This window comes from Periplaneta americana, unplaced genomic scaffold, assembly GCF_040183065.1.
Source record: "Periplaneta americana isolate PAMFEO1 unplaced genomic scaffold, P.americana_PAMFEO1_priV1 scaffold_24, whole genome shotgun sequence".
Classification (NCBI taxonomy): domain Eukaryota; kingdom Metazoa; phylum Arthropoda; class Insecta; order Blattodea; family Blattidae; genus Periplaneta; species Periplaneta americana.
In genome coordinates, this window is record NW_027185505.1 from 464,917 (window position 1) to 487,622 (window position 22,706).

The following is a 22,706-nucleotide window of genomic DNA, read 5'->3' on the forward strand; positions in this document are numbered from 1 at the left end:
CTTCATTCATCTACTCTGTTATGAATAACTTGTGGCCCTTAAAAGGGCCGGTTGCTGATTCCCTAGCAAGCACTCCCGCTTACTTGGAACTAGTGTATTTTGTGACGGCCTTGGTCCCTTCACTGACGGCGTGCTTGGCCAGCTCACCGGGTAGCAGGAGACGGACGGCTGTCTGGATCTCCCGACTGGTGATGGTCGACCGCTTGTTGTAATGCGCGAGCCGCGAAGCTTCCGCGGCGATGCGCTCGAAGATGTCGTTAACGAAGCTGTTCATGATGCTCATAGCCTTTGAACTGATTCCCGTGTCTGGGTGAACTTGTTTCAGAACCTTGTAGATGTAAATGGCGTAGCTCTCCTTCCTCTTGCGCTTCTTCTTCTTATCGCCCTTCGAAATATTCTTCTGGGCCTTGCCGGCCTTCTTGGCAGCCTTTCCGGAAGCTTTGGGGGGCATGGTGCTCGTCTGATGATGAGCCGGTGTCAGAGTTGATTGCTGGCAGAGCCAGCGGTCGTTTTAGGGTCTTACATTACAATGCCCTCTTCGACCGTGAGTGCTTGTGAGTGCAGTGTTAATAGAATGTTGGATATTTAGGGCTTTTATGAGATTGAGATTGAGACGTGGAAAGAAGACAGGTGGGTAGAAAGTAAGAAAGAAGATTTAAGAAGCAGATTTTAAGTTTTGATTTGTTGTTATTTGAGGAGTGACCATGAACTGTTTGTGATGTAAATTATTTACTGGGCTTGCGTGAATTTTGAATGTATTTATTTATTGTTTAGTTATTCAACGATAGCTATCATGCATCACTAAGCAGTGGTGAGGGCAGTCACAATTTGTTTATATTGTTGTTATCCTTGTGTTTGTGCGTTGGCATTTTGACTTCAGCTATCCAGCAGTCGGAGAGATGTTCGCTGGTACGTTATGTTGTGGGTGGGGTATTTGATTTCGATTTCCTCTCGTTGTAGATGAAAGTGGATTATTAATTGTATGTGTCGGGTTCTGGTCTATGACATGTATGTGCATTCCTCAACGATGGCATTCTTTTGGGGTATTTATGGGAGACAGACCGCGAATGAGCCGACTCCGGGAGACGAGGGGTGTTGTAGAGAGGGAGAGAGAGGGGGAGAGTTTAATGGTTATTTTGTGGATTGAAGTGATCTTGATAGGCTTGTAGGAGTTTTTCAATGGTTGTGTTCTTGTTGGTGTGTGGAGGATTGTCAAACATATGTTGTGTGTATGAGCGACGTAGTGCGAAGTGTGTGTATTTAGTGACTGTTCGGATTAGGTGTGTGGAGAGTGGTTTCGTTTTGGTGTGGATGTATACTGTGTCGTTTCTGGTATGTTTGGGTAGTCGAAATATCTGGCGCAATAATTTCCTTTCACGGGACTCAAATTTCTTTTGTGTTGAGGGTGAAGATTGCAATAGAAAGTAGGAGGAGTAGGTGCACTGGGATCGAACCAGTGCTTTATATAGGTGTAGTAATGTGTTGGCGTGGCAGCCTTGTCGTCTAATGCCGCTTAGGTAGCTTACTGCTTTAGTAGCTTTGTTGTATTTGTCCCATATTGTTTGCGCTATTGTAGTCCAAGAGAGTTTTGATGTGAGTGGAATGCCTAGATATGTTACTTTGTGTTGGAGTGGTATTAATGCTTGTCCGATTGTAATGTGTTGTCTGTTTGTGATTCGTGATTTTAAAGAGGGGCGGAAGACACAGGTTTGGGTTTTTTCGGTGTTGATGGTAATTCTCCAGGTGTTGGCCCACTCAGTGTACTGTCTCAGGGCGTTGTCTATTAGTACCCTGGCGGATCGTAAGCGGGGATGGGTGGCCCAGAAAGCAACATCGTCAGCAAACTGTGCCAGGCCCACTTGATTGTTGTTGGGTTGAGGGATGTCGGATACATATATGTTATAGAGCAGGGGGGAAATCACGCTGCCCTGGGGAACTCCTGCTTCGATTTGGAAGGTGCGGGACAGATCTTGTCTGCCAAGACGGACCTGGCCAGATCGGTTATTCAGGAAGCTGGAGATCCAGCGTGTTATTTCGTGCGGAAATTGCATGTTTGTTAATTTATATCGCAAGGCGTCCAGCCATACTGTGTCAAAGGCTCGTCTGGCGTCGAGCGCTACCAAGATTGAGTAATGTCGTTTAGAGTAGGCCTCCTCAATGGGGGTAAGTACCCGTATCAGCTGATCAGTCGGCTGGACTCCCGGTCTGAAGCCCGCCTGAGAATCGGGAATCATATTTCGGTCGCGCAGGTAAACCTGCAAGCGTGAGACGAGTACTTTCTCCATTAACTTGGCAATAGTCGGGGTGAGGCTTATGGGTCGGTAGTTGGCGGGGTCTGAGGCGTCTTTACCAGGTTTTGGAAATAGAAGTATGTGTGAATGTCTCCAGCGTGTCGGAGCGTGTCCAAGTTTCAAAGAGAGGGTGAAAAGACCAGCAAGAAAATTAAGGGCTGTCGGCGGGAGTTGTTTAAGTGTTTGGTATGTGATACCATCAGGTCCTGGTGCTGAGTTCTTGCATGTTTGGAGGGCAAGTGAGATGTCTAGTATGGTGATGTCATCAATGATGGGGTCGTCGGTTGATCGTGGTGCTGGTGCTGGGAGTGGATTATAGAGGATATGATGGTTATTGATATGATCTGTGATGAAATGGTAATGATCTTGGTCGAAATCTGGATGTATAGGTGTTGTGTGCGTGTTGGATAGAAACTGTCGGAAGACTTCCAGTTTGCCTGGTGTGTCAATAATCGTTTGTTGTCTGTTGCGTAATGGGTGGGAAGTATATTGGTACTTGCCCCTAATACGCTTTATGGTTTCCCAAAATCGCTTGGGAGCGTTTAGTCTGTCTTTGTCGACTTTCTGAATGAATTTGTCCCATCGTCGCGTCTCGTATCTCTGTATAGCGTCTTTGACATCTTCTTGCAGTGAGCGGTAGAGGCGTCTGTCTTCATCTTCATGGGTGCGCATGTAGAGTCTGTGTGCTGCTCTTTTTGTCTTTATGATTTTTAAGATGTCTGGAGGTAATGCACGGCGACGGTCAGTGGTATATCGTTTTTGTGGTATTGAGTCTTGAATAGCTTCATTAAGCACCTGTACAAACAAAGTCTCTGCGGTGTCTAAGTCTTCGTGTTTCGTGATTGGAAAATGAGGGAGTGATTTAGATATGTAATCTTTGAATTTCTGCCAATCAGCGTTACGATAATCTCGCATGTATATAGCTTCGTTCACGGGTTGAGAGCGGTAAAAGGGGCAGGCAAGTTTTATTAGTATGGGTGCGTGATCTGAATTTAGAGGGGGGAGGACTAGAGTATTGATGAGTCGGTTATGTAATCTGGGAGAGATGAATATTTTATCAGGAGTTGTAAATTGTTGAGTAGGAGTTGGTAGGCGTGTGGGGGCAGGGAGTGGAACTTGTACTAGGTTGAGACTGGGTAAGAGCGTCACTAGGTGGTTGCCTTTGGTGTTCCGATTGTTATCATGGAGGAAGGGGTGGTGGGCGTTGATATCTGTGGTGATTATGACATTTGGAAGGGTGTGAAGGTAACGCAGGAGTGTGGATGGGAGTGGATTGGCTGGCGGAGAGTAGAAAGAAGCCACATGCATGCGAGAATTACCTATGTGGATTTGAATTATTACACATTCTTGGTCGTCGAGGTGGAGGGGTAGGGGAATTTGAGTTGTTGTCAAGTTTTTGTTAGTCATAATCATAACTCCTCCTCCTATCGTAGGTCTGTCGCGTCGATATATAGTGAAGTCTCTCATAGTAAAGCGGTCTTTGTCTCGAAGGTGGGTTTCATTTAAACATATAATTTCAGGTTTTTGCTCTTGGATGAGGTGAGTGAGTTCCGTTCTGTTGTTATACAGGTGTCTAATATTGCAATGAATTATCGTGATGTCATGTCGAAGTAGGATGGACGCCATTATAGTGGTATTAGGTTGTTGGTGAGAGGCTGTTTGTGGTGTCTAGGTGCCGTGAATTTCCTGAGGGGCAGGGTAGGCCGGAGGGAGAAAAATATTTAAGTCGCAGGGACAATGCCGTACTGCCTTCCCAGTGCGAGCCAATAGAAACAGCGCAAACGTTTGTGACTTTACGATTGGTCCGCTGTCGATTATTGACGTTGGCGTAAAAGTGAAGGTTACCGTGGGCGAGGCGTCGTTCTTGTAGTTAAACAGCTGCAAGTAGGAGTAGCATCATGTCGGGTCGTGGAAAGGGAGGCAAGGTGAAGGGAAAGTCAAAGTCTCGATCCAGCCGTGCTGGGTTGCAGTTCCCGGTAGGCCGTATCCACCGTCTTTTGCGTAAGGGCAATTACGCAGAGCGAGTTGGTGCCGGTGCGCCAGTCTACCTGGCCGCGGTGATGGAGTACCTGGCGGCCGAAGTTCTCGAGTTGGCTGGCAACGCAGCTCGTGACAACAAGAAGACTAGGATCATTCCTCGTCACTTACAGCTCGCCATTCGCAACGACGAGGAGCTGAACAAACTCCTGTCCGGCGTCACCATCGCCCAGGGTGGTGTGTTGCCCAACATCCAGGCGGTTCTCCTCCCGAAGAAAACCGAGAAGAAGGCTTAAGCCCCTTCTCCGTAAAACGGCCCTTTTAAGGGCCCCACTAACCTCACAAAAGTCAGAAATAGCCAGTATTGTTAATCCTCTCTCACGGCTTCGTAATGTAATTTCATTACGCGTGTCAACTTTCTCTCTCTCTCTATACCGGTGGGCTGATTTAATATCATCATTCTGTAATTTTGTGCTCTGAACGATGTCGTTGTCCCAGGTTCGCACTGAAGTACTTGAAACCGTTGTACATTTACTAGGCTATTGTGTGATAACACATTATACTGATGCATATAGAAAGGTTTCATTATTATTATATAATTTAACACAATACGAATTAAATTAGATGATGATGCCAAAGTACATAGTTGGCTTCGAAATTTATGTAATATATTTCTATCATATTAGAGTAATGGAGATTATCGTGAAAATAATCACAAGTCCCCTTCTTTGGTGCCCATCGTGGTTTTAGACATATACGTTTGAATATACTAGTTTACTTTACTACATACTACGAATGAAACTAATTTTGAATAAGAAATCGATAACTGGTGAACAACTTACGGCGTTATAATAGAGTTCCTAATGCGTTTGTTTGTTGGTGCACATATTGGCCGCACGCGCAGGAACCCCAATACTGAGATGATGACATGACCTTCTCGTAGGAATCGAAGGCTTTGACAATTTGCGTTCGAATTTCCCCTCTCTCTGTCGTTTCGTTCGAACCGAAATGACGCAAGCTATACGTGGAAGTTGTCTGACAGGACGAAGTCCTGTGTTCTGACATGCGATGTGTACCTCTTCTCCCCAGTGTTTACCACACTGGATTCCTATGACCTAAAAGTTGGCATTGCAAAAACGTGGTGATGTGATGTTCAGTATGTGTCAATCCCCTCGGTTCCTTGTTACGGTCTGGTGAGCATTGCCTACCTGCGTTGTCATATTACCCACCAATTCTTCGGACAGTGATTATTGACTTACAGAAGTTTACAGTAACAGGTAACATAATCCGAGGAGCAAGGCTTCACAGAGGAATCCGGTCTTTCCACTTGATATACCAAGCGTTGGGGTCAGACCCATTTGAAAAACGGAGAGGCATTTCTTACAACGTCTTTTGCTGATACTGAAGTGCCCCTACGAAATAAGTTCTGTTTTCCGCACTGGCCTGTTGAGCTAGTGGTCACACAGTAAAGGTGAATTAAATTAATCTCGACAACTACTGCCCTTTTTAGACGGATTTTATGGCCCTGAAAAGGGCCGTTTTGCCGACGGATTCGGCAGCAGACGTGTGTAGGCAGTCTAACCGCCGAACCCGTAGAGAGTCCTCCCCTGCCTCTTCAAGGCGTATACCACGTCCATGGCCGTGACTGTCTTCCGCTTCGCGTGCTCGGTGTATGTTACAGCGTCACGGATTACGTTCTCCAGAAAGACCTTGAGAACACCTCTCGTCTCCTCGTAGATGAGGCCGGAGATACGCTTTACGCCTCCACGTCGGGCGAGACGACGAATGGCCGGCTTCGTGATGCCCTGAATATTATCTCGGAGAACCTTCCTGTGGCGCTTCGCTCCACCTTTGCCAAGACCCTTGCCTCCCTTGCCGCGTCCAGTCATGTTGCTCGTGTGACGAAGGTTAAAAGTGATCTCGACGGCGGGTCATTTTTTGGTTTATATACTAAAACCCGCGGACCAATCACATTACGGAAGGGGCGTGGCTTCTCAACGGGCGAAGACATAAATACCCCTCTTGGGGGCAGCGGGGGCGACTGTATTGCGTCAACTTGGGTTGCGAGGACTAAGGAGTAAGCGATGGCACGTACGAAGCAAACTGCGCGTAAGTCCACGGGAGGCAAGGCTCCACGAAAGCAGCTGGCAACGAAGGCCGCTAGGAAGAGCGCACCGGCTACTGGAGGCGTGAAGAAACCCCATCGATACCGCCCTGGTACAGTTGCTCTTCGCGAGATCCGTCGTTACCAGAAGAGCACCGAGCTCCTCATCCGCAAGCTGCCTTTCCAGCGCTTGGTGCGTGAAATCGCTCAGGATTTCAAAACCGACCTCCGTTTCCAGAGCTCAGCCGTAATGGCCTTGCAGGAGGCAAGCGAGGCATACCTCGTCGGTCTCTTCGAGGATACCAACCTTTGCGCCATCCACGCCAAGCGCGTGACCATTATGCCCAAGGATATTCAGCTGGCTAGGCGCATCCGCGGCGAGAGGGCTTGAATTAACAAAGGTACTCCTGCCCGCAAAAAGGCCCTTTTCAGGGCCACTAGTTATTTCTCGGAAGAGCCGGTTGTACCGTACTCCAGGTCTCGTTCCTACTACCCTCAGTTCAAGGTCACCTCAATAATATAAATGGTTTCTCCCTTTCCATTCCTCACCGTATCAGCATTTTCCCACAGCCTGTTTGACAAATATCGCAATGTATCCTATAGGTTAATAAACAATTTTTTAATAGAACGATGGATAACAAAGTTTCTTAGGAAAATTAAAAAAAAATTTCACAGTTCTATAATATTGCACATTATATATATTTACCAAATTAAGGGTTAACGCCGCCGGGACGAGTGATCCTCCGTCCGACCGATCACAAGCGCCAAGGCTCAAAGTGGTCCAGAAAGCAAATCTAGCTGGACTAAAAATGTGACATATTTCCATGAAACTTCGCACTATAGTCACTACTGTATAAGAGGAGAAACTACCCCTTTATAGACGATGCGTTTTGACAAAAATTAGTGACTTGTCTCATATATAATATATTGTTTTAATGAAACTTTACACAGTACTTACATGTAGCTCGTTTATACTATATTGGATACAAAATGTGATTATGATTGTATAAGAGTAGCTACTTGTCTCCTATCTAACATTTTTTACTTTCACGAAACTATAACTGTGACTCATTATTTTCGATAGTACAGACGTGGTCTGCTTAGGAAAGGACAAGCGGAAGACTGTGACCTTTGTGACCTCGGGTGGGTATTACGATAACATTTATAACCGTCACCCTGATAAGCATCCGAGCAGCTTATTTCAAAAAGGAGTTTGAATACAAACAATTCCTTCAATCTACTACGATTATTACAATAACTGATTTCATTAATCTCCTCTCTTCTTTAGCAAAATATAAATTACCTTCAATTGGTCGATTCAGCAAACTTGTTCATAAAACTTATCGCTATTGCGTCACGTTTCGCAATTTTTCTAAAGTAAAAACAAAAACACGAACAAACGCCTACTCCTTTAACCTCATCGCTCTCTTATCTCTAGAATCCCGGGGGGTTGAGAACCTGAATTCTCTGTGGTGTGAAACAAAGCAACCCGCAGGAGCAATGACACGTTCAATTGTCCTAATAATAGAAAAAAAATTACACGTCATTTAGTGTATTCAGAACATTTTTACAGGACCGTGTAGGATATTCACTCTCCTGTCGAATAGTTTCGGCGGCTGGTAGGCGATACGCATTAATTAAAATAATACTTGCGTACCTTGTTCAGGACAGTGACTGTGCTACTTTCTTTCTTTCTTTCTTTCTTTCTTTCTTTCTTTCTTTCTTTCTTTCTTTCCTTTATTTGTAGCTTATTGATGACACCAGATGCCATAACGGAAATGCCGTGATGGTATGTTTGTTTAATATTCAAAATCAAGTGACAGACGCTATTTGACTTTGCGGTGGAGGGGATAGGGACCTGATCTCGGATGTTCCGAGAGATGCCGGCGCACAGTTGTCCAGAACGCAAAACTATGTAAGAAAATCAACTTCATCATAACCGAAGTTTAAGTAATATCTAGGCTTAAACAAAAGCTAGGCATTGTGCACAACAGCATACAAAACATCAATATCAGTAAGAGGTGGGACAAAACATGAGTTTTTTTTTTAAAGTCACGCTCTTCAGTTGATTTTTGTTCGTGGGGTCAGTGGCTGTTTTATACTGTTAAACCTTCCCTTATGGAGGTCATAGGACAAGATGTGTACTTTCATTTAATACGCGAAAAGCAATCTATAATACGTTAGCATTCATTTAATTGGCACGTTTACTGAGATTTGTGCAACTAGTTTTTTTTTTTTTTTTTTTTTTTTACGACATATTTAACAGGCTGTGCATTACAAGTAAACCTGAGTTAACTTTCAATTCTTCTACCCACACATTAATCAAATATTAAACTCTATACGGCTTAAAATTTAGCTGCTACATCCTGCAAACTTAGATGTTATATTCATCTCTTGGTGGCGCTTTACGAATTCGACAGCAGCCACTTTTCAGAGTCTGGATGAAGGAGCTTAATTTCTCCAAGAAAAATTCAACACTTCTTGAACATATAATGAACAACTAAATTATGGAGTATATCCATGAATCTAGCATTTTGTTACCAACTGCGAAAAATATGGCAGGCTAGTCATCTTTTAGGAGCATAATTTCTATTAAAACATTAAAAATTATCAGAAAAACTAATTTTTCCCTAATTCCCTAATTACACGAGCATAATTCGTTTTTGCATAGATGCGTATAAAATTTCATGGAAATATGTTACATAGGGGAGAAATTATTAACTCTGTATAAATGTAGCCTCTAAACACAAGAAGTAGATTCCCATATAAAAACCATTATCTGAATTTATGCTACCTGTAACTATACTGTGTGAAATATAATGTAAATATTTCAGTTAAGATAGAAATTATTAATTTAGTCTATAAAGCACTTCCGATACAACTCTTCACACAATAATAATAATAATAATAATAATAATAATAATAATAATAATAATAATAATAATAATAATAATAATAAATAATTCTGAGCTTCAGTGCAAGAACTCTTTAACCCTCACACAGCTTGTTCTGAGAAAAATCAGTATTAAAGAAATTTATACACATTAAACAAATTGTAATGCTATATGTTGTCATGTCTCTTCTATCCCTCACGTGGAAACTTAGGCTTACACAGCAGCAAGAATAAGATAACAACGTTATTATCATCTGTCCTTTTATGGCTATACAGTTTTTGCAGTGAACTACAGAATTATTAACTATTATTATTACAGACCTGTTATTTTTTTCACTTTTTTCACACACACACACACACACACACACACACACACATCTATTATACTAAACATAAACCCACAAGAGAAAACAATACTTGTATTAACTGTAAACATTTTTCTTCCTTTCTTTATTTTTAGCAGAATCCTCCATTTCACCCTTTATCTCACTAGATGCGCTTCCCGCAGACATTCTTCATTATATGTTTCACACACCACTTCGTAACACTTGCAGCGGTTGACTTTTGTTTTCTTGTCTTTTTCTCTAGGGTATATTGTACATAGTGCTCGGTATCGGTGCTCGTTCACGTGATATTTTACCTTTGTTTTTCTTGCTAACTCCTGCCAATTTTTCTGATATTTCCCGTAGTTGATTGGTCAAGTACTGCGGATTGATTCCCGGTTATAACAAACACACCTACACTACATTCCAATGATTTCTGACTCGTTACTGCACATTTTAGAAACACTGTACGAAAGCACACACAGTCTCTCGTAAATCAACAGGTTACAACAGAGACTTACACTTGCAAACGCGTGGGGATTTCAGAAAATTTCTTACTATTTCAGTACCTTTAACTGTACAACAGATTTTGTTTTCTCGAAAAAGAAAGGTCAACGTTACTATTGACAAAAGACAGAAACGTACGATTACAATACCTTTATTTTAAACAATCTTAGAGGTGGTCTGGGAATTCCTAAACTCACCACGCGACTACTTAACCCTAGACAGGTAATCATCACTGTACTCATGTTAAAGGTAAGCATTCGTAATTTTTACTACTCACATTTTAATTAACTGAAATCAACTCAATATCACACATTTAACAACTTTTACACATTTCGTAGCCATTAGTGTTCATTTAATTTTAAGTTTGTCATAAAGTCTTTACGTTCATGTTATTGTCCTATTTACAATTAGTGCAAACAACAGCGCGATGTTCTCTGCAGAACCCCTTTTTGCAAAGTCCACAAAATGTTGTCATCATTCTCCTCTTCTTTGCAGGACATTTATAGCAAACAGTACGTTCACCATCTGGCTGCATTACCTGGCATTGTTGTTGCACAGCAATGTTCAGATGTTCTTCAATTGTTGCCCGCAGAGATCGGTGTAAAGTAGGACGTGCAAAGCGGTGCTGCATCCACGGTTTTGTCAGCTCTTCACACAATTGGAAAATGAATTGTTTTCTTGATATTGTTTTCTGAGTTCTTCTAACTATAAATTATCCATGAATTTATACTTGCAATATTTAGCATGTTGTAAAATATTGCTAGTGGCCAGCGCCTCGTCTTTCTATTGCAGGAAAGATTGTGGCACATTTGACATAGTGTATCTACACCACCTTTAGTCCCATTGTAAATAATAATAATAATAATAATAATAATAATAATAATAAAGGCTTTACATATAACGTGTTGCTTACTGTTGTCATTGCAGTCCACGTCGGTGGGGGTGGGGGGGTTTCTTTCTCCTCCTCCTTCCTCTAAAAAGAGCAGTTACCAGGGTCTAAGGAAGTGAATGCCCTTTTCTTTCTGGGCTCATCCCTACATTTGTCTTAGCTCCTTAGGGAAAACCACGGAAAACCCTCAGGCTTGCGAATAGACTGAATGAATGAGAGGAGAAACTTTAAAGGTACGTGAAAACACGTCCATGCAAGGGAGTTGGGACTGTGAAAAATTGAATATGTGAAATCCAAGACTGTATTTGCCAGGCGAGCAAAGAAGAAGAAGAAGAAGAAAGGCTTACGTATGACGTGTGGCTTACTGTTGTCATTGCAGTCCGCGTCGGCCAGCGGTGGGAGGGGGGGGGTCAATATACCTGCACATATCAGTTCAAATTATAAAAACCTCTTAATGCTACTGCGGTACTATTCCATTGCCGAACACAATATGAAGAAATTAGCAGATCCCTGAACTGAACTCTTATTACTCTGAAATTACCGCGCAGTACAATTATAGCTATGACGCATTGCAAGCGTTAGTCACCATATCGATTTGCTAAGCAAATTTTATCCCTTTAGAGCATGTCCCCCCCCCCTCCTCCTCCATATCAGCCAACAACATACTGGATGAAGAAGACTCCTGCAAAAGGGACGAATTAAGATTTAATTTTATTTTAATGATAGACTAACATTGCAAAGTTCCAAAATAATTTTTTGCATTCCTTCATTACACTAGTCGTACAAAATTGCGGTCGTATCTCGTACTATCTATACTAATAATAAATCTGTAGCCGAAATTTTTCTGGTAAGTTTCGATTTTCCAAAAGTAATTGGTCCTAACATATATAATTAACCACCCTGAAACCGAAAATCGCATTTTTGAAAATTTTGTTTGTATGTCTGTCTGTATGTTTGTTACCTTTTCACGCGATAATGGCTGAACCGATTTATATGAAAACTGGAATATAAATTAAGTTTGTTGTAACTTAGATTTTAGGCTATATGGCATTCGAAATACTTTATTTAAAAGGGGGGTTATAAGGGGGCCTTAATTAAATAAATCGAAATATCTCGCTTATTATTGATATTTGAGAAAAAATGTTACATAACAGATGTTCCTTTAAAAATGATTTCCGTTAAGTTTTATTTTTTTACAACATTTTGATAGGACTGATATTTAATGAGATAAATGAGTTTTAAAATTAAAATAACGCTATCTAAGACGGTGCAATGAATTAAGAACAAATGACTTCGTCTATAAGGGGCCTTGGACAACAACAATCGAAACAGGGGCCTTGGACATCAACAAACAATCGAAAGCTATTAAACATAGCCTACAGGGAATGTTTCTGTGTTTGTATGAAGTAATATCACAAGCTCGTAAATTAACTGATTTGTATAATTAGTTATTATTTCACCATTGGAAACTGTAGTTTCTCTAGATGGACATAATGCTATAATGTTATTACAGTAACGTCTGAGTAAATCGAGGACAGGTAAGATTAAAATAGCTTCTTATGCACAGAAAATTTGATAGGCTATTTTGTACATTCGTTTTCTGTATTTCTTAAAATAATATTTATGTACACGCATTTTAATCTCAGAGAATTAACGAACAACGAGAGTGTATTGATTTAGTATGCAGTAATAGTACTTTAGCTTGGCAATCCATTATTTTAATAATTCATATTTTAACTATGCTCAATTGAATCGTGTTAAAATACATAAAATATATATGCAATAAATGCAGTGCTAAAAAAAAATTGGGTAATATGCGAAGCAGATTATCTTGCGCTGTTGTAAAAGTTGTTCCATGGATCAGTCGTCCTATTTTAATTATGTAATTACTTTATATTTATTTCTAACAGGTGGAGCGGAGCGAACGGGTACGGCTAGCTAACAATAAGTGAGAACTTACAATACAACAACGACAACAACAACAACAGCTGATAATCTGAAAGGGAACATAGTAATTTGGGGTGAATTAAAATGCAGCTTCCATTCGTTTAAAATTTCTTTAAATTTTAACTAAATATTAATGTAGATATTACCTCTAAAGGTAAATGGGGGCATGTTTCACAACGCTAACAAATTACAAATTAACAATATACAATTAACAACGGAAATATTACATATGCTTGTTAACTGTGTTTCACAATGCAATCTTATTCACTTGTATGTTTTAACGAACTTTACAAAATCGGCGAAACAAACTTACAAATACGCATAATTGGTTGAACAAAATCGCCAACGACAGTTTACAAAAATCACTAAGGATCAGAGGTAAAGTAGCTGTAATTTTAGAACTATCGATGGACATGTTTATATTTTTTTATATATATTTTATTTAGATTTTGCTACATCGGCGACAACGGAGTTTCGCGGCATGCAATTGGTCGAGCATACCAATGCATTAATTAGCCTACGACTTAACTGACGAAAGTTAGCGCGAAATTCATTCAAATAATTGATAAATAATGGATTTGACCCACGTAGTTATATGCAGTTGATAGAGCAGCTAACATGTCCATCCATTAAAATCAACTTCGCTCTCTGCTGGTCCATCAGTATATTTTATTGTTTCATCCATAACCTCGCCAACATTAGGGAACCCAGCAGGAGGAGCATAAAAATCCTTTGCCCGAGTAAGCACATTCGGTGATCAATAACCCGCCTCGAGTTTTTTCAATCTTGTAACAACATCAACTACCATGTGTGAACTTTTGCACACTGTAATCTTATAAATTCCGTTCTTATCTGCTAACGCAGGGAACTGAGAGCTACTATGCAACCAATGCAGTTCTCGCTTTGTGGTTAGGGCACCACTTTTCCCTTTCAGATGTTGCATGTGATGTCCCATATCTTGTAGGAGAGATTACAGCGAAATGGGATTCGGAACGACTTCAGAATACTGCGTAAGTAATGCCGACATTGCATTATTAAGTGATTGGTTTTCGGTGCAAAGTTTTTCTTCTTTAAGTGCGAGTATTTATTAAATACGTTCCTCGTATATAAGAACTAACGCGGTATTCTGAAGTATAGCGCGGGATTCATTCGAAACCTTTCATTAATATTCGTACAATGATACGAACGTGGCCGGAAAATTCTACGTTAGGCCTAAATGCAAAATCTTCGTCTGAGTCGCTAGAACTACTCAATAACATCACAACTGCTTCAGTGTAATTCTTAATGGTACCCTGTTACTATAAAATTGATTTTATACATATGTGTTTATTTTTTTCATTCACAATTAGAAGCTATTTCAACAGGGCTACTGTAGAAAATGTGCTAACTTCACTAGTAAAGTTTAGTTTACACGTTTGTAAAATTACTCCTTCGTTGTGAAACAAACATATCACTTGTAAAGAGCGCAAAATTTCATTCGTAAAGATTTGATTTCCTTTGTACAGTCCACCTTTACAAACAAAGATTGTGAAACAGAAGTTTACAAACAGAGTTCACAATTTCCAAAGATTGTAAACTTTGTGAAACACCCCACTGGTGAATCAGCACGCCGAGCTCGATCGAAATACAACCAGTTACTATTATTTCCCTATCGTTTTTTGACATTTGATTCCGCGTCCTACCTCTTTCATTCGTTACTAACCAACAACGCCAATAGCAGAAGGTAACGCAAAAACAGTCACCGGTTCCCCGATGCATGGCTTTCTCTCTCAATGTCAACTGAGAGTTAAAAATATTCATTATAATATGCACTTTCCACTCACTCCTCAGAATGTCTTCTTTATTTTTATTTATTTATTTTTTAAGATATGTGAGCTACGTACTGTATGTCTGATGTTTTGCCATCGTACATTCAAATATTTATATTCACTGTACAGTACAGCGAACTGTTTATACTTACTGTACATGCTATAACTACTTCTCCCAACTCCGCTATTGCTATATTTCCTAAACTAAACGCTGATATTGAAATAACGCCTGGTCTGATAATGCAGTCTGTTTAAATTTCTACCGACCAAGTTCTGCCCTTCATCATGGGAAAACAACGAGCTTCTTTAAAGGATACAACTACTAGGACAGAGATATTTTCATTATGGAATTTGTACTACCCACTGAAATGTAGTAACTAATGGGATTTTAATTAGCCATATATGTACAGTATATTACATTCTTTACCTAAAATGTCTCTAACTTCTAGGGAGAGCGCGAGGTACGTTCACAATCCCCTGAATACATATTCCCTTCTTCGAGAAAACGCAGAGAAGTGAACCGTCTCATATGAATATGCTACCAGTCATAAGTTTCAATACGGAGCTGCAAGTACTTAAGAATTATCAATTACTCTACAATTATGCAGCGGCGTCATCATCCAAGCTATAGCTGGAATAGGGAAGGGAACATAATATCCCATAAGTCTTATTAGAACACGCTGGAAATAGTGACGTAAAAAAAAAAATCGCCAACGGCACGTGGTGTTCCCAAGCGGTCACCCATCCAAGTACTGACCACGCCCAATGTTGCTTGACTTCGGTGATCGGACGAGAACCGGTATTTTCAACATGGTATGGCCGTTGCCGATGAAACTGCGTAATCTGTAGGCACTTGAGGACGATGGGATTGGGGTGCACTCGATAAAACCTGCACTCGCTCACACACACACGTAAACTGCCTGCTTAGACTCTGTACCTAAATTACCAAGCTCGTTGGATGTCATTGGGATAGATGATAAATCTATCTATCAACGGCAGTTTGGTTACGTTTCAACGTCACACACTGCTGGATTGACACGGGATTAATAAAACAGCTAGTCGGCATTCTAAGTTAAGCCACAGGTGGATTGTTGTTCAACAGCGGAGCCTCCTTTCAACCACATGGTTGTGGAACTGTAGTCGGATTTTCGACATCATTTTCATGCCATACTACGGAACTTCACACAAACTTCAATTCACTTCTTGCACCGGCGGCTACTACGAATGGACTGAAGCTCGCTACTGACTAGGGGGGGGGGGACATTTGTCTCTTGATGGATTACGTGACAGATATATAAAGTATCAGTCGTATGTTATGAACCCGAGTTTCAATAAAGATAGATTACCCGTATGTCCACAGATTCTCAGTAGTGGCCTGCGGAAGGATTATGCCCGCGGTCGACAAGTTACCTTCTAAGTTGTTTTCCCTCAACAATTAATGCTGCCAAGTGAGTAGGAATGACACCGCGCTCTCATATAAGTCGTACGAAACTATTAAGGAAACGAATTTGCCTCGTGGATCCAAGTCTCCCATGGACTGCCTATAATGTATTATCTATCCTAGAAGTGTTATCGGGGTGATTATTTAAATTTTCACTCGGTGGGAACCGCTGTTGTTCTTCATTCATCTACTCTGTTATGAATAACTTGTGGCCCTTAAAAGGGCCGGTTGCTGATTCCCTAGCAAGCACTCCCGCTTACTTGGAACTAGTGTATTTTGTGACGGCCTTGGTCCCTTCACTGACGGCGTGCTTGGCCAGCTCACCGGGTAGCAGGAGACGGACGGCTGTCTGGATCTCCCGACTGGTGATGGTCGACCGCTTGTTGTAATGCGCGAGCCGCGAAGCTTCCGCGGCGATGCGCTCGAAGATGTCGTTAACGAAGCTGTTCATGATGCTCATAGCCTTTGAACTGATTCCCGTGTCTGGGTGAACTTGTTTCAGAACCTTGTAGATGTAAATGGCGTAGCTCTCCTTCCTCTTGCGCTTCTTCTTCTTATCGCCCTTCGAAATATTCTTCTGGGCCTTGCCGGCCTTCTTGGCAGCCTTTCCGGAAGCTTTGGGGGGCATGGTGCTCGTCTGATGATGAGCCCAAACGAAAAAAACGAAAAAACGAATGAATGGGGACGAAGAAAGAATGAATGATGTTTAAAATGGCAGGCAGGGTAAGCATCCCATGCCTCCATTGGTTCCTCGACAAGCAATTCGCTAACTTTAGATCGAGGTACCCAGCTATAAGCCGTTTGCCCTCTCATCTAACAGTAGTGTATTTCCCCTGTGAATGATTTTATGAACATGTATACGCTATCAGTTAAATTGTGAATGAAATGAATGAAGTGAAGTGAGCACCATGCCTCGCAGATGTTAATGAGAGGTGGAGAGTCCAGTGCTCTGGTCAGTTCTGTCCTAGTCACGTTTTTGTAGTGGCGCTAGGGAAACTCGTAACCTATTACCAACAAAGTGGTGGGCTACTCGTTTCCGTAGAAGCCGTCTGGCTGCCTGGTTGGCTGTGGCAAGTGTCGTGTGTCGTTTCGTAGGGTTTGTGTCAGTAGTGAGTAAAGAAATAGTGAATGTCACTATTTCGTCCTGTAGTCTGTTTAGTTGCCGGTCAATGTAGGATTCTATTTTCTGCATAGCAGAACGTAGAACCCCCTCGACCAGCTGTTCCGTAGTTGTTTTTTCTGTCTGTGGATCGTCTGTAGTGTTTGTCTTGGTTGTCGTTGTCTTAGCTGCATCCGCATAAGACAATTCGGGTTTGGGAAGTGTTGGGTAGAAAACGGACTGTGATGGTTTGGGTATAGGTTTCGGTATTGGTTTGTGGGTGTCTATGGGGACGTGCGTGGGATCGGTGGAGGTTATGAGATTAGTCCTTGGATATTTTGGACAGCGAGCTTGGCCCGTATAATGGGTGTCGCTGTTGCACGTGGCGCAATACCTAATCTGGGATAGGCGGTTGTGGTTGCACAGGTCGGGATTTTTGCCGCACTTAAAACAAGTCTTGGGCTTGTCGCAGTTTGTCCTTGTATGGCCGTATTGTGCACAGTTAAGGCACGGTCGGTGGAAGATTGTCTCGTGTGATGGCTCTACTCTGTAGTACCGTCCTGCAAGTTTAATTCCTTCTAGTAATTTGTCTGCTGTGGTCCGGAGGGAGAAAAATATTTAAGTCGCAGGGACAATGCCGTACTGCCTTCCCAGTGCGAGCCAATAGAAACAGCGCAAACGTTTGTGACTTTACGATTGGTCCGCTGTCGATTATTGACGTTGGCGTAAAAGTGAAGGTTACCGTGGGCGAGGCGTCGTTCTTGTAGTTAAACAGCTGCAAGTAGGAGTAGCATCATGTCGGGTCGTGGAAAGGGAGGCAAGGTGAAGGGAAAGTCAAAGTCTCGATCCAGCCGTGCTGGGTTGCAGTTCCCGGTAGGCCGTATCCACCGTCTTTTGCGTAAGGGCAATTACGCAGAGCGAGTTGGTGCCGGTGCGCCAGTCTACCTGGCCGCGGTGATGGAGTACCTGGCGGCCGAAGTTCTCGAGTTGGCTGGCAACGCAGCTCGTGACAACAAGAAGACTAGGATCATTCCTCGTCACTTACAGCTCGCCATTCGCAACGACGAGGAGCTGAACAAACTCCTGTCCGGCGTCACCATCGCCCAGGGTGGTGTGTTGCCCAACATCCAGGCGGTTCTCCTCCCGAAGAAAACCGAGAAGAAGGCTTAAGCCCCTTCTCCGTAAAACGGCCCTTTTAAGGGCCCCACTAACCTCACAAAAGTCAGAAATAGCCAGTATTGTTAATCCTCTCTCACGGCTTCGTAATGTAATTTCATTACGCGTGTCAACTTTCTCTCTCTCTCTATACCGGTGGGCTGATTTAATATCATCATTCTGTAATTTTGTGCTCTGAACGATGTCGTTGTCCCAGGTTCGCACTGAAGTACTTGAAACCGTTGTACATTTACTAGGCTATTGTGTGATAACACATTATACTGATGCATATAGAAAGGTTTCATTATTATTATATAATTTAACACAATACGAATTAAATTAGATGATGATGCCAAAGTACATAGTTGGCTTCGAAATTTATGTAATATATTTCTATCATATTAGAGTAATGGAGATTATCGTGAAAATAATCACAAGTCCCCTTCTTTGGTGCCCATCGTGGTTTTAGACATATACGTTTGAATATACTAGTTTACTTTACTACATACTACGAATGAAACTAATTTTGAATAAGAAATCGATAACTGGTGAACAACTTACGGCGTTATAATAGAGTTCCTAATGCGTTTGTTTGTTGGTGCACATATTGGCCGCACGCGCAGGAACCCCAATACTGAGATGATGACATGACCTTCTCGTAGGAATCGAAGGCTTTGACAATTTGCGTTCGAATTTCCCCTCTCTCTGTCGTTTCGTTCGAACCGAAATGACGCAAGCTATACGTGGAAGTTGTCTGACAGGACGAAGTCCTGTGTTCTGACATGCGATGTGTACCTCTTCTCCCCAGTGTTTACCACACTGGATTCCTATGACCTAAAAGTTGGCATTGCAAAAACGTGGTGATGTGATGTTCAGTATGTGTCAATCCCCTCGGTTCCTTGTTACGGTCTGGTGAGCATTGCCTACCTGCGTTGTCATATTACCCACCAATTCTTCGGACAGTGATTATTGACTTACAGAAGTTTACAGTAACAGGTAACATAATCCGAGGAGCAAGGCTTCACAGAGGAATCCGGTCTTTCCACTTGATATACCAAGCGTTGGGGTCAGACCCATTTGAAAAACGGAGAGGCATTTCTTACAACGTCTTTTGCTGATACTGAAGTGCCCCTACGAAATAAGTTCTGTTTTCCGCACTGGCCTGTTGAGCTAGTGGTCACACAGTAAAGGTGAATTAAATTAATCTCGACAACTACTGCCCTTTTTAGACGGATTTTATGGCCCTGAAAAGGGCCGTTTTGCCGACGGATTCGGCAGCAGACGTGTGTAGGCAGTCTAACCGCCGAACCCGTAGAGAGTCCTCCCCTGCCTCTTCAAGGCGTATACCACGTCCATGGCCGTGACTGTCTTCCGCTTCGCGTGCTCGGTGTATGTTACAGCGTCACGGATTACGTTCTCCAGAAAGACCTTGAGAACACCTCTCGTCTCCTCGTAGATGAGGCCGGAGATACGCTTTACGCCTCCACGTCGGGCGAGACGACGAATGGCCGGCTTCGTGATGCCCTGAATATTATCTCGGAGAACCTTCCTGTGGCGCTTCGCTCCACCTTTGCCAAGACCCTTGCCTCCCTTGCCGCGTCCAGTCATGTTGCTCGTGTGACGAAGGTTAAAAGTGATCTCGACGGCGGGTCATTTTTTGGTTTATATACTAAAACCCGCGGACCAATCACATTACGGAAGGGGCGTGGCTTCTCAACGGGCGAAGACATAAATACCCCTCTTGGGGGCAGCGGGGGCGACTGTATTGCGTCAACTTGGGTTGCGAGGACTAAGGAGTAAGCGATGGCACGTACGAAGCAAACTGCGCGTAAGTCCACGGGAGGCAAGGCTCCACGAAAGCAGCTGGCAACGAAGGCCGCTAGGAAGAGCGCACCGGCTACTGGAGGGGCGTGAAGAAACCCCATCGATACCGCCCTGGTACAGTTGCTCTTCGCGAGATCCGTCGTTACCAGAAGAGCACCGAGCTCCTCATCCGCAAGCTGCCTTTCCAGCGCTTGGTGCGTGAAATCGCTCAGGATTTCAAAACCGACCTCCGTTTCCAGAGCTCAGCCGTAATGGCCTTGCAGGAGGCAAGCGAGGCATACCTCGTCGGTCTCTTCGAGGATACCAACCTTTGCGCCATCCACGCCAAGCGCGTGACCATTATGCCCAAGGATATTCAGCTGGCTAGGCGCATCCGCGGCGAGAGGGCTTGAATTAACAAAGGTACTCCTGCCCGCAAAAAGGCCCTTTTCAGGGCCACTAGTTATTTCTCGGAAGAGCCGGTTGTACCGTACTCCAGGTCTCGTTCCTACTACCCTCAGTTCAAGGTCACCTCAATAATATAAATGGTTTCTCCCTTTCCATTCCTCACCGTATCAGCATTTTCCCACAGCCTGTTTGACAAATATCGCAATGTATCCTATAGGTTAATAAACAATTTTTTAATAGAACGATGGATAACAAAGTTTCTTAGGAAAATTAAAAAAAAATTTCACAGTTCTATAATATTGCACATTATATATATTTACCAAATTAAGGGTTAACGCCGCCGGGACGAGTGATCCTCCGTCCGACCGATCACAAGCGCCAAGGCTCAAAGTGGTCCAGAAAGCAAATCTAGCTGGACTAAAAATGTGACATATTTCCATGAAACTTCGCACTATAGTCACTACTGTATAAGAGGAGAAACTACCCCTTTATAGACGATGCGTTTTGACAAAAATTAGTGACTTGTCTCATATATAATATATTGTTTTAATGAAACTTTACACAGTACTTACATGTAGCTCGTTTATACTATATTGGATACAAAATGTGATTATGATTGTATAAGAGTAGCTACTTGTCTCCTATCTAACATTTTTTACTTTCACGAAACTATAACTGTGACTCATTATTTTCGATAGTACAGACGTGGTCTGCTTAGGAAAGGACAAGCGGAAGACTGTGACCTTTGTGACCTCGGGTGGGTATTACGATAACATTTATAACCGTCACCCTGATAAGCATCCGAGCAGCTTATTTCAAAAAGGAGTTTGAATACAAACAATTCCTTCAATCTACTACGATTATTACAATAACTGATTTCATTAATCTCCTCTCTTCTTTAGCAAAATATAAATTACCTTCAATTGGTCGATTCAGCAAACTTGTTCATAAAACTTATCGCTATTGCGTCACGTTTCGCAATTTTTCTAAAGTAAAAACAAAAACACGAACAAACGCCTACTCCTTTAACCTCATCGCTCTCTTATCTCTAGAATCCCGGGGGGTTGAGAACCTGAATTCTCTGTGGTGTGAAACAAAGCAACCCGCAGGAGCAATGACACGTTCAATTGTCCTAATAATAGAAAAAAAATTACACGTCATTTAGTGTATTCAGAACATTTTTACAGGACCGTGTAGGATATTCACTCTCCTGTCGAATAGTTTCGGCGGCTGGTAGGCGATACGCATTAATTAAAATAATACTTGCGTACCTTGTTCAGGACAGTGACTGTGCTACTTTCTTTCTTTCTTTCTTTCTTTCTTTCTTTCTTTCTTTCTTTCTTTCCTTTATTTGTAGCTTATTGATGACACCAGATGCCATAACGGAAATGCCGTGATGGTATGTTTGTTTAATATTCAAAATCAAGTGACAGACGCTATTTGACTTTGCGGTGGAGGGGATAGGGACCTGATCTCGGATGTTCCGAGAGATGCCGGCGCACAGTTGTCCAGAACGCAAAACTATGTAAGAAAATCAACTTCATCATAACCGAAGTTTAAGTAATATCTAGGCTTAAACAAAAGCTAGGCATTGTGCACAACAGCATACAAAACATCAATATCAGTAAGAGGTGGGACAAAACATGAGTTTTTTTTTTAAAGTCACGCTCTTCAGTTGATTTTTGTTCGTGGGGTCAGTGGCTGTTTTATACTGTTAAACCTTCCCTTATGGAGGTCATAGGACAAGATGTGTACTTTCATTTAATACGCGAAAAGCAATCTATAATACGTTAGCATTCATTTAATTGGCACGTTTACTGAGATTTGTGCAACTAGTTTTTTTTTTTTTTTTTTTTTTTTACGACATATTTAACAGGCTGTGCATTACAAGTAAACCTGAGTTAACTTTCAATTCTTCTACCCACACATTAATCAAATATTAAACTCTATACGGCTTAAAATTTAGCTGCTACATCCTGCAAACTTAGATGTTATATTCATCTCTTGGTGGCGCTTTACGAATTCGACAGCAGCCACTTTTCAGAGTCTGGATGAAGGAGC

At 42.2% G+C, this 22,706-nt stretch overlaps 1 non-coding gene across 1 annotated transcript; it reads right to left on the reverse strand.

Moving 5' to 3' along the window:
• Nucleotides 1-15,447: 15,447 nt before the first annotated feature.
• Nucleotides 15,448-15,566, reverse strand: LOC138693921 (5S ribosomal RNA). Its single transcript, XR_011330606.1, has one exon. It is a non-coding gene; the product is annotated as a 5S ribosomal RNA (ribosomal RNA).
• Nucleotides 15,567-22,706: the final 7,140 nt, after the last annotated feature.